Source organism: Dermochelys coriacea, chromosome 11 (assembly GCF_009764565.3).
Source record: "Dermochelys coriacea isolate rDerCor1 chromosome 11, rDerCor1.pri.v4, whole genome shotgun sequence".
Taxonomy (NCBI): Eukaryota; Metazoa; Chordata; order Testudines; family Dermochelyidae; genus Dermochelys; species Dermochelys coriacea.
This window is the reverse complement of record NC_050078.2, coordinates 59594003-59606830: the sequence shown is the minus strand read 5'-3', so window position 1 is coordinate 59606830 and position 12828 is coordinate 59594003.

Genomic DNA, 12828 nt, shown 5'->3' with positions numbered 1-12828 from the left:
TGATCAAAGCTGTAAACTAGATCAATAGCCAATTCTTCAGTACTTGTGTGAACAAAATGGCAGTCCAATTCCACAAACCTACACAGCCAAATTTATCCCTAGTGTAATTTTGTTAACTTCAGCCTAGTTACATCCAGGATGAATTTGGTCCAAAGTTTATCAGCTGGAACTTTTCTTTTAAAAAAATGTCATTGTATTTTTCTTGCATTACTGATGCTTTGTCTGATACAAATGAGGTGCATTAGCCCATCTAATGCTTTTCATGTTTCACCCAAAACAATGACAACGTTAGCAGCTTCTGGGTGATTTAGAGATGATGCATATCAAGAAAGTCAGTTTCAGTTAGTCCATAATGCAAATTTATAAAAAATATAGTCAGCAACTTAACATAGGGAAGTTCTTGACTTCAGGATCATTGCTTCCATCTGCTGCTATAGAAAATCATGCTTTTCAATCTTTTAAGTGCTTTTTGTACTGCATCCATAGCAATTAAAGTCAATAATTTGTATTAACCTCAAGATTATTATGAGATATTTATCATATGGCTCTATGGAAACCTCAAAAATGTTAGTTTAGAAACTTTAGGCAAAGGGCCATTAAGAGAGATTGATCTGAGATTTATTACATATCTTTGATACAGACCTTCTGACCTTGCAGAATTATCTGATCATGTCATTTAGAAAGAAACACACCTCAGTGTCTAGTTCTCTGGCTTTATGCATCCTGGCCATATTTTGGACCCTTACATGTTTGATGGATCTGCTTTTTTCCACCGGTAAATCCTCCCTTTTCTCTTCTGTATTGGATTTAGATGAGAATTTACAGACATGGGATACAAAGTATTTAAAGTGTGAAAAGATAGCCCTCCTCTTGACAAATCCAATCTCAAGATACAACTTGTTTAAAGGAACCTAACTCATCCCCCCTTAAGAGAAAACAGGGAGCGATTTAACGCTACCACTGAGGAATCACTGTTTCATACCCTTCAAGATTAGTTCAGTCCAACTGCATGCGCACTCACACACACATTGTTACGGATATACAAACACTGCTAAGGAGAAACATGTCTTGCATGCATAATAAATATAAGGTTTCCAAAGATGTCCTCAAAAACATCCCTTCCTTCTTCTATCTGAGTAAACCATGATCATAGGATGCCATTTGGGACAGGCATGCAAACATCTCAGCATTTTGCATGCAGTTCTCAGCACAGCTTCCTTTGCTGTTATGACTGTCATTATCCTAATTTATCAATTAAGCTTTATTTCCTTTGCAGCCAAGTTCCCAAATCAATAAGGCCACTCTTGGAAACACTGGATTTGAGATGGTTTCAGAGTAGCAGCCGTGTTAGTCTGTATTTGCAAAAAGAAAAGGAGTACTTGTGGCACCTTAGAGACTAACAAATTTATTAGAGCATAAGCTTTCCTGAGCTACAGCTCAAATGCATCCGATGAAGTGAGCTGTATCTCACGAAAGCTTAAGCTCTAATAAATTTGTTAGTCTCTAAGGTGCCACAAGTACTCCTTTCCTTTTTTGGATTTGAGATGGTCATTTGCTCTCTTCATCACCCTTTCTCTCAAAGATGTTCATTTACAGCATCTCCAAAATAGGAGTTAAATGCCTGTCTGTGTTATGACTACTCCATCACAGGTTTGACAGCCTTGGGCCCAGCTGCATTTTTACTGTTTAATTATTATTTGTTTTAAAATACTGCATCTTAAGCCTTGCATCCCTTATTGATTGATAGCTGCAAACCAACAGTGCCATCCACTGTTTTCCCACAACAGTGGCATCTTTCTCCACAATTCTTTCCTGAGAGAGTCTTAAATTGATTACACTAGAATTAGTCCATCAAACATTTGGATGCCTTGCATGAACAAGATTTTTTTTTTTTAAAGGCTAGAGGCCAAGTTAAAGTGAGATGGCTTTCCAAGTGAGTTCCAAACAGATGTCAAGCAAGCTCTCAATTGTAGCTAAAGCCACAATTCAGAGAGTTCTGCACAGGGGCCAGACAGACACAGCCCATATGGATCTGTTTACAAATTAAGGGCCTTAAAGAGGTCTGCCGCTCCAGGTCTTCCAACATTTTGATCCCTATAGTCTTTACCTTCCCAGGCAAGCCTTTGTTCAGTTTGGTGCCCAGTTGTTTCAGTTGAATGAAGTCTCCAGGAAGTTGCATAGCAGAATGGCACAGAGAGAGAGAGAGAGAGAGAGAGAGATGAGGAGGGGAAGGTGAATGCTAGACTAATACCGAAATATACAAATTTTAGCCTAGGGCAGGAAATATATTGGATGAGAGGTTTTGTTCTTTGTTGTTGTTTTTTTAAATTAATGGCTTTGTCTTTAACAGGTCTTTCTGAGCTTAAGAGGAGTGATTTATTTCTTCCTAGAAAAAAACAAAAGGATGATTATAAAAATTAATGGTATATTCTGCAATCCAGAAAGGGTTGTTGTAAAGTTAATAATTGAAATATATGTAAGTTGTATGTTTTGTTGCACAGCTATATGGCTTGCCAGATGGGAGCAAAGGATTCTAAAATCCCATTAATGAAGGGAAGGTCAGAAGTTGGGGCTTCTTATACCCAACAGGGTAATATGAACTTTGACCTTATGACTGTGACCTTTTGGGAAACGTAATTTCGTAATTGGGTGGCCATTAAAGTTAAAAAATGTGTATTAAAGAGGAATGATGAGAGTGACCTGCTCTGCTTGCAGAACGAGTTAATTGGGGTTTTTCCCCCTCAATGAAGGAGAAGATTTTAGTTCTTCTGAGTGGGAAATTATGGATATTCTTCTTCCATAAATAAGACTGAGCTAAACAGGAAGCCGTTTTTAGTAGGGTTTAGTATCTCCTTGAACACAGACGCAAAAGGCCTAGTGTGGGGAACTGTGTTAGGTAGAAATGAGTTTAAGCTTGGTTCTCTTGTTAGCAAGTTGCTGACTTGATTAGAACCCTAGTGTAGCCAGAGCCATAAGCAGTACGTTACCATTTTAATTTATTAGACTAATGTACATACCATGATCGGGAGAGAAAAAGAATTTCAAACATAAGACCACCACCATGATCATTGATGGAAAGATCAGAGTCCTTTCTGTTTTCACAAGCAGGACTGGTCTATTAGCTCACACTTGTATCTCTCTCCCCCTCTCGCAAATTTGGATCAGCAGTGTTACCAGCTCTAGTGATCTTATCACAAGTCTCATGATATTTGGTGTTCTTCTTAAAGCTCCTATTCCTGGGGGCACGTTAATAGATGAAAATTTCTGCTTCCATTTAAGAAGTTAGTTTCTGGCCTTCATCATTGTGGGGAGAAAAGCTTGAAAATGTGATCCAAGCACTCCATGAAGGATCAGAAACCAGAGAAGGCAAAGAGAAAGCACCTCATTTTTAAAAATAAGTCTGATGATTTTTAAGCCAGTTTCATGATTTTGGGAGCTTAACTCATTAGTTTTGCACAGTTGGGATTGGCAGTGCCAGATCACTGAAAGAAAATCAGGAGAGAAAAGCACAGAACTGTATGCTAAGGAAGCCTCCTGCTATGCAGATGATGCTCCATAGTTTTGATATAGCAAGACAGACCTGTGGCCAGCTAGGGTACACAAACTCTGAAAGGTTGTGGATACCAGCTTCACAGCTGGCCAGCCCACTCAGCAGAAAAGGCAGCTTGCTGCAGGAGGCAGAATCCGAAGAAAGCACAGCTCTCTGCCCAAGAATGGGAGAGCCGACTGAGTGGCTTTCCCCACCTCCTACACCATGTAGTTCCATATAGCTGCACTGAGTGCTTAATGGCCCAAGGGAAATTCTGCAGTCCACTCTGTACTGCTTTGGGGGCCCAGCCTATAGACCAATATTCTTTCAAATTAAAACAAATAGCTGAGGGAGGAGATGGTGCAGGGGGAAGAGACCTTCCCTTCCTCGTTATTAAGGAGGGCCTCTTGTAGCGATCACATCAATAGCATGTCATCCTCCACTATTGGGAGCTCTATTCTCACACCAGTTGGTTTTCTTTGTCAGAGGATGAATGCATTTTGGAGCGGGGTGTGGGGGGAAGGGGTTAGGCCATTTGTTCTTCTCCTTGGCTAACAGAACTCTAGCTCTCACCCAGGGAGGGGCATACACAGCAGGAAGCACTTTCCGCTTTCCCTCATTCTGGCTGCACAAAGACATTTTTCCATCTTTTTGACTGGCAAAAAGTCAGACAGGGCCCTGTCTACATCCCTCATATGGATCTGCGGGAAAGATAAACTATGGTGTAGAAAAACAAACCAGTGGTACTTACAGCTAAAGTTAATATTAGAGCAGGAAATCTTGCTTTGAATAGTTTCGTGCTGAGAGATCTGCTCCTCACTCCCTAGCTATCACGTTGCAGTCTGGACTCTCAAGCCTAGAGGTCAGGTGGACTTGAGAGCCCCAGCTGCAGGTCAAGCCGCAGAATCCATAGTGTTATTTTTTTAATGCATTAACTCAAGCTTGTCTGTGGTGTACAGATACCTTAAGTCAGTGGTTCTCAGCTAGGGGTACACATACCCCTAGGGATCCGCAGAGGTCTTCCATGTGGTACATCAACACCATCTAGATATTTGCCTAGTTTTACAACAGACTACATAAAAAACATTCGCGATGGCAGTGCAAACTAAGATTTCATACAGACTCTGACTTGTTTATACTGCTCTATATACTATACACTAAAATGTACATACACATTTATATTCCAGTTTATTTTTTATAATTGTCAGGTAAAAATGAGAAAGTAAGCAATTTTTCAGTAATAGTGTGCTGTGACGCTTTTGTATTTTTATGTCTGATTTTGTAAGCAAGTAGTTTTTTTAGTGAGGGGACACTTGGGGTACGCAAGACAAATCAGATTCCTGAAAGGGGCACAATAGTCTGGAAAAGTTGAGAGTCACTGACTTAAATGGACTTTTGAATTAGGACTTTAGTGAGTGGACTTCAAAATTGCTGAGCACCCAACAATGAAGGTCAGGTTTTTGTTTTTTTTTTTTTTTTTTTTTATCTTTTTTGTTGCTCTCCTCTGCAATTTATTCATCCAAAACTGGACACAATATTCCAGCCGAGGACTCACCCATGCAGAGTAGAGTAGGACAATTACTTAGCCTTTTTAGTAACCATGTCACATTGTTGGCTCATATTCAATTTGTAATTCACTCTAACCCCAACATCCTTTTCAGCAGTAGAACTGCTGAGCTAATTATTCCTATGAGGTTGGGCATATTTAGTCTTGAGAAAAGATTTAGCAGGCTCCCCTTTAGCCTTCAAAATGTTAAGAACTGTTGAAGAGATTAGTTATCAATTGTTCTCCTTGTCTTACTGTCAGTCAACATGAAGTAATCTGCAGAAAGAGTGATTTAGGTTAGATATTATGAAAAAGTTTCTAACTATAAAGGTTAGTTAAGCTCTGGAACAGGCTTCTAGGGGAGGTTGTTGAATCCCCTGCATAGGAGGTTGTAAGAACAAGTTAGACAAACACCTGTCAGGGATGGTGCAATTACACTTGGTCCTACTTCAATGCAGGGGGCTGGACTAGATGACCTCGAGATCCCTTCTTTCTGATGATTCTATGAAAATGCAGGTTGCTCAGCTCTTTTCAAAAAGAGTCAGAAAACTTAAGACCCCAGGGGTAAAATTTTCAAAAGCATCTATGTGACTAAGGAGCCCATGTCCCATGGAATGTCAATGGGATAGGCTCCAAAAGCCCAGCTTAGAGCTGGTCAACTTTTTTCCCTAAAAATGCAGATTTGCTGGAAATTTAACTGTTCATACAGTTAACTGTTCGTACAGGGTCAGTTCTGACAATCTCCTGATGCAAAAATTCTCTAAGAAGTTTTGAAATTGTTGAAACAAAATATTGACATTTTCTAAACAAAAAGTTCCAATTTTCCATTTCAAAATGACTCTTCATTTCAAAATTTAAACTAATTAGATTAAACAAGGTTTTTAAAAAGGTCAAAAAGTAAATTTTCTGAATCTATTAAAACAATGTGTCAACTGACCTGAACCAGCTTATTTGATTTTTGTTTCCAATTTGCAAAAGTTTGATATTTCAACTTTTCATCCCACTTTGGATGGTAAAAACTCAAGAATATTTGTGAGACAGACAAAACAATTTCCCACCCAGTTCTAGCCCCCAGATCCTCAATAGGTATTTCGATGCCTACCTCCAACTGATTTCAGTGAGACTTAGGTACCTAAATGGCATTGAGGAGTGGGACTTAAGTGCCTAAATCACTTTTCAAAGTGGGACTTAGGCAATTTTGAGAATTTTACCCTCAGTCAGGATCATGGAGCTTCTGTACAGCCCCTTCCCCCACCCACCTTTGACAGGAAAGAAGTGAAGCAAATAAGAAAAGATTTAATAGCTTAGATTTGGACTATCTAAGGGAGACTCTTCAGAACCAAAACCATTTCATTTTGTTCTCATCCTACGAGAATAATACCCGAGATTATATTCAGTGGCTTTCTGCTCCAGCTATAGGGAGCAGTTCAGCAGATTTATTCAAGGAGAAAACCAAACTTGCACTCTGCAGGGACAAGTCAAGTGCTATTTTTAAAATATTATTCACTGTTACATGGTTCTCTTCATCGCTTCCCAGAGCTTGATCGAAGGTCGAAAATAATCTTGGTTTGAGAGCTGGGCTCAACCTGGACATTTCTGATCCAGTTTTCAAAATGCTCAGATCTAAATGACTCCCTCTAGTGATGAACATGCAATAAAGTCTTAGAGGATGTTAGTGTTCTGTAATGTTACTGAAACCCAAGTAGAAAGGCCCACATTTGAATTAGTTTCCTGTCTCCTTCCCCAGGGGCAGCTGAGAGTTTCAGGGTTAGTGTTTGGTGAGACAGGGACTGTTGGTGAAATTTATATTTCAAACCCCTGCCAACTGTGCACTGGGATGTCTGACTCTGGGTGTTTTGTTTTAATTGTTTTCCCTAACTTGGGTTTGATCTTGAGATATGCTGAGGCTTCTGGCCCTGATACAGCAAAGCATTTAAGCCTATGCTTAACTTTAAGCATGAGTAGTTCCCATGGAAATCTACTTAATTTTAAGTATGTGCTTAAGTACCTATGACTTTATAAATACTGAAGATACATTGCAATAAGCCACTGCAGAGTTGAATCAGCAAAAAAAGAATTAAATACCAAACCCTATTTCCCCAGTCGTCTTAGGTGCCACCATTTGAGACAGTTGCACACAAAAAATGAAAACATTTTAAGAGTTCAGTTTTTTAAAATGATTTGAAAACACTAGTGTAAAATAAAGTCACTGCCAGATGGAAAAGAACACAAAATTAGGACTCCATCTGGCACAAGTTTGAGCATTCTGGCCCCAGTCCAGCAAAGCACTTGAACAGGTGATTCATTCCCAAATTAAAGCACGTACTGCAGAAGAGGCAATATGGCTTAGTGGATAGCACACTGGACTGACTCAGGAGACCTTGCTTCTTTGTCCAGCTCAAATCCTGGTTTGCTGGATGAACTTTGCCCCTCAGTCATTCACTTTTGTGTCTCAGTTTCCCCATCTGTGAAACTAATCACCTTAAAGCACTTGGAGATGTATTTATGTAGCACTTTTCAACAGTAGATCTCAAAGTGCTTTGCTGGATCAGGGACTTAAAATTTCTCATAGTTATTTAGCAAGAGTGCTAGGTAAAATGTTGTGTTTGTATATAAACAAACATTTCTGTTTGTATCTTTTGAGGTCGAAACGCAGCCCTGGCTTTACACCATTATAGAAAGTGCTAAGGTAGGTCAAGATTAAGATTGCTGAATAATTTGGGATGGATTCTGTTAAATGCAGCCTTACTTCCAGGAAAGTCTGAAGTCATTTAACAAGCATAATTAAGTATAGTTATTCTTCAGAAACAATCCTGCAACTGGGATGTTATTAATTTATTACAGGAAATATGACAATGAATCTGAAGTGAAAGCACTGCTTTTAAAAGCATCTGTTATTTAGTAAAAGCAAGTTACAAGCTTCTGGCTTCACTGAGGGATTCATGTCCCATTCCATTCAAACTGGCAGGTGTTCTCATCCCTTCCCATTCCCTATTCACACCACATCCAATGATTACATTAAAAACTGCCACTCAGATGGAATTGTGCAGCTCCACAAGAGACTTGCAATATTTTTATACAAATGCATTATCCCTAGAAAGCATAAACACATGGGAAGTTGCATATTTTGCCTAAGCTTATAAATAGAGATCCAAGTTCTCTTCTGCACTAAGATCCATTCAGTGCAGGAGAGTGGAGGGTAAGGCAGGGAGAAGCATCACTAATTCATGGGCCACATACCTCTTAAGTGTACTCCAAAGGACATCATCCACTTTAGTCCAAAGTTACCTACATTCCATACAAACCTGGTGTCTTCTCACTCAGATTGTTGAAACATTTACATCATGGACAAGGAACCATGGGATTGTGGTTACATAAATAGGTATTTCCACAACATGGAATGGATACCACAACAACATTTTCAGTTCCTGCATGAACTGTTTCTTCATCCCCCTCTTTTAGGCCTTTGTCCCACATTCAGGCCTCAGCAGATTTTGAGGTACAATGGGTTGATCTGCCCTAGCCCAAGCTACAGCAGCTGAAGTTCAGCTGCTGCTACAGAAACAATGCTTCACTCAAAATCATGTTAAGTGCCTTTAAAAATGTTTAAGTTAGACTAAATGTGGCTTATTTTAGAAAATTAAAACCATTCAAGATACAGGTTTCTGGGAGATTTTTGGAAAGAAGGTGGGAGGGGAACAGAGGAGGGAAAGCTTGGAAAACATGGAAGTTAAAGTTTAGTTCTTGCAAAAGCTACAAAGCATAAGAAATCAATCTAGGCTGAGCTGCTGCAATAGACAAAAAGGCTAAAGGCTGAAAGTTTTGAGACATGTGAATAAAATTATTCAAAATAATGTATGTTAAAGTGACAAGATTTTAATTGTGTGATTCCAACCTTGTGAAAATGAAACAGGAAATACCTAAGGCATATGAGGTACCCTCATGACAGAAATTATGGATTTAGTCAGTGATTGCTCTGTGAAACAGTATTGGATGAAGTCCTTGAAAGAAGATTTATCTAGGTATGGTCTTAATAGCTAGGTCAAGGTAAGCAGTTTTGGAACAGCTGAGGAGATATCAAGCCACCTCATTTGCATTACAGTATGTTCCAAATTATCTTGGAATTGATCAAGGCATGTCACACTAACGCTGTCAGACTTTAAGCCTTGAAGGGATGTGACATGAATGTGGTTAAATAGAATGAAATAAATTATAGAAGGTGTATAAACTGAGGTGAGGTAGTTTTAAACAGGGCCTGTAACTGGTGAAGACAAAGGGCAAACATGCTCATGAGATGCAGAGTCTCTGCTTGGACTATGCAGATCATTCAGAAGGGACCAAGAATGGAAAAACAATTACATGCAGTGCCGCTTTCAAAGGAAACAGGAAATATAGTGCTCTAGGGAGAAATATAGAAAACCTCTAAAGCAGACAGGCTATTGTGAATGTAAACAAGAACTATAAACAAGATAGGGAAAGATTTTAAACTCCTCCACAAAAACTCACAAACTGCAACAGACCAGCATTGAAGGAAACAAGAAGCACTTCAGATTTCACTGAAACCCTTTTGGAAATAGCACAGGCTACCATACAAATGAAGGGAGGCTACCGTGGCTTCTTTAAGAAGGAGTTCAGAAAAATTCCAAATCAAATCAATAGTGCTGCAATAAAGTTTGATTTTAGCAATGTGGGAAGGGAAGCATTGCTTACACAGACCCTAACCCACCAAAGCACCATTCAAAGAAATGGGACGATTCATGTGCTCTGATAAATTTGTGCTTCAGCAATTCTCTGGATCAGGGCTGGGAAGAATAAAGAAAGTATGAATGTAAACACTCCAGCCCAGGCTTGCAGTGGCGGAGAAAAACTTTTCCTAGGCATCATCCATCCTATGCACTGAATGAGACAGGGATCCCATGGTGAAAAGAGTATATGATTATGTAATTAAAGACTATCATAAAGCATATGTACAAGGGGGCTAGATTAAGGTTGAACAGGCAACCTTAATTCTGGTATTTCCTAGCTATTGAGTGCTTGACTTTGCATCCTTAACATTCTTTTAATGTAGCTTTTGGATGTAATGTATCAAATATAGTGTTTATTTCTGAGTTCAGGATGAAGAAGAAAACTGTGTCCACTTCAGATATGAATGTCCTGGGAGAAGTGATGGGACGCATTCAGATGAATATCATTACACAATGTGCTGGAGAAACTAGGAACAAGATCTTAAACATAATGCAGACACATGCGTGGTAATGAAACTATGGACAAAAAACAAGAAAAGGAAAGAAATCCTTACTGACTGCATGCATACTAGGAGAAAGGTGAGGAACAATGCTGGGAGAATTCCAAAGCCTTTGGCACAGTGTTTAGCAGCAAGAAGAAATAGAAGCCAACAAACCAGATTCAGGGATGTATAGAAAGACATATCAAATGTCAGTTAGAGGAAATTATTCTAGCAGCTGACAAATACCATTCAGACTAATTTGAAACACTGTGCAGAGCTCTGGTTAGGCTATTAGAAACATGCAGAAGCTCGAGCAAAGAGAACAAAATGATCCTGGACTTCAGGAGACTGGTGATATCTATCCATATATAAATATCTTGCTTACTAGAGCAGAGATCTGAGGTCTTCAAAGCGAGGGATGACACATGAACATCTGTGATGTATAAAAGCCATCGGAAAGAAATTGTGGGATAAATGCAACAGTGGTTGTTTGCTCGGGAGTCAAACATAACAGTAAAAACTGGAGGTGGAGACAGTGACAGCTGCTAAAGGAGAGGAAGGCTGGTCTTGTGATTAAGGCACTGGGCTAAAATGCAGGCGTGTTCATATTCCCGAATGTACTATAGACTTCTCATGTGAGCCACTCTCCTCGCTGGATTTTGGTTCCCCATCTGTAGACTAGGGATAATACTTTCTCCTTTATCTGTCTATTTAGATTGTAAACCTTAATAGGGCAGGTGCACATTTATTAGGTACATGTCTGGTGCCTAGCATAAATGAGGGCCTGATCTTGGTTGGGGGCTGTAGTAATAAAAATTAAAAAAAAAAAACAAACAAAAACTTGAATTTTTTTTTTTTTTTAAAAGCAGGGAGCAGTAGTTATACAGAACAACATCCAACAGCAGCAGCTATTCAAAAATCCTTTTCAAAATCCACTTATTTCACCTTGTTTTACACTGCTGGCTTCTATTCCTGTGCTATCTGGTCTTCCCCTTCCAGTGTACTCCAGGCTATTATTTTAAAATAGCAGGACTATGATCTGCTCACTATCTCACATTATTAATTATTATTATGGACCCTCATTCTCACTATCCCTTCCATTGTCTGTTATCTTCATGTAGTACGCTAGTCTAATTTAGGGCCCAATCTGGCACCCATGAGAAGTCACACTGAGTTTATAATAGGAGTAGGAACTCCTCCTCCAGTGTAGAGGTCTCGGGTCTACACTAGCCTATTGCTACACTAGAAAGCTTACTTTGTCAACCAGTCTCCATCTGAGAGTTTTAGGTTCTTTTAGATACCCTGGCTCCAGCCATTGAGCACCTTGAAGAGAAGGACTGAGACCTTGAATTTAACTCTATAGTGTATGGGAAGCCAGTGCAGAAAGGTGGTCAGGGTAGATGGGCTTGTGGTAGCCAGTGTTGCTGAGGAGATGTGCTGCAGCAGCCTGTACTAAATGGGGTTTCAAAAGATGTGAAGGCTTCATGCCCAGATATATTGCATTGCTGTGGTCCAGCTGAGAGGTGACAAAGGTCTGAATAACTGAGGCCAGGTCTTCCTCCACCAGGATGGGTGGAAGTCTCATAGCCAGCCAAAAATTAGAGCAACTTCTGTGAGTAATACTATCGATGCAAGAGCTTAGCATCAGCAAGGAATACCAGAATACTCCTGAACTATGGACTGAATTGGCCAATTGTGGGTGTGTAACTCCACCTAAAGGAGATTTTGCAGCAACAGTGCAGTCACTCTTCAAAATGTCTTCCTTTCCCCACCAGCATACCCCTCTGTCTTGTTTGGGTTCAGCAAGCTGTTCTTCATCCAGGAGATGATCTTGTCCAAGCATTTGGCTGTCTTGGTGCAAGAGGCATGGTCTTATGTGGTGAAGGAGAGAGGGAGCTGTGTCTCATCTGCGTATTACTGGGACTTGAGTCTGTCCTCTGACCTAGTAGCTACATGTAGATGTTGAAAAGGACCAGAGAGAAAATTGATCCTTGTGGGACTCCCCAAGTGAAGAGTGTGGTGGTACAGGTGCAGCTTCTCATCACAACTCATTGGGGATTGGGTGTATCCTTCTAGGATGGACTAAAACCATGTCAATGTGTTCCCTTGGTCTCCTGCCACTTCTCTCAGGCAGGACAGCAGTATCCCATGGTCAATAGTGCCAAATGCGGCAAAGATTAGCAGGAGAATGAGAATGGATGTCTGCCAGCTATTCATTGACAGCAGATCATCTGTCAGTGCCACTAACTAAGTTGCTTTCATCCGGTGTCCTGACCTAAGTCAGGATTGTGCCAGGACTAGAATGTTAGCTTCAATTACATGAGCTTGTAGTTGGTCTTAAACTTGTCAGGATCAGGAGGTTTGACTCTGGATAGTAGTTGGCTAGAACCAGTGTATCCAGAGTGGGTTTATTCAGTATTGCTCAGACTCAGCACAGAATAGCCAGACCACAGAGCTCTCTGGCTTCTCCCCCTCCAGCCCCAGCAACTCACGGCCTAACCCCTGCCATGCCTCCATACCAACAAC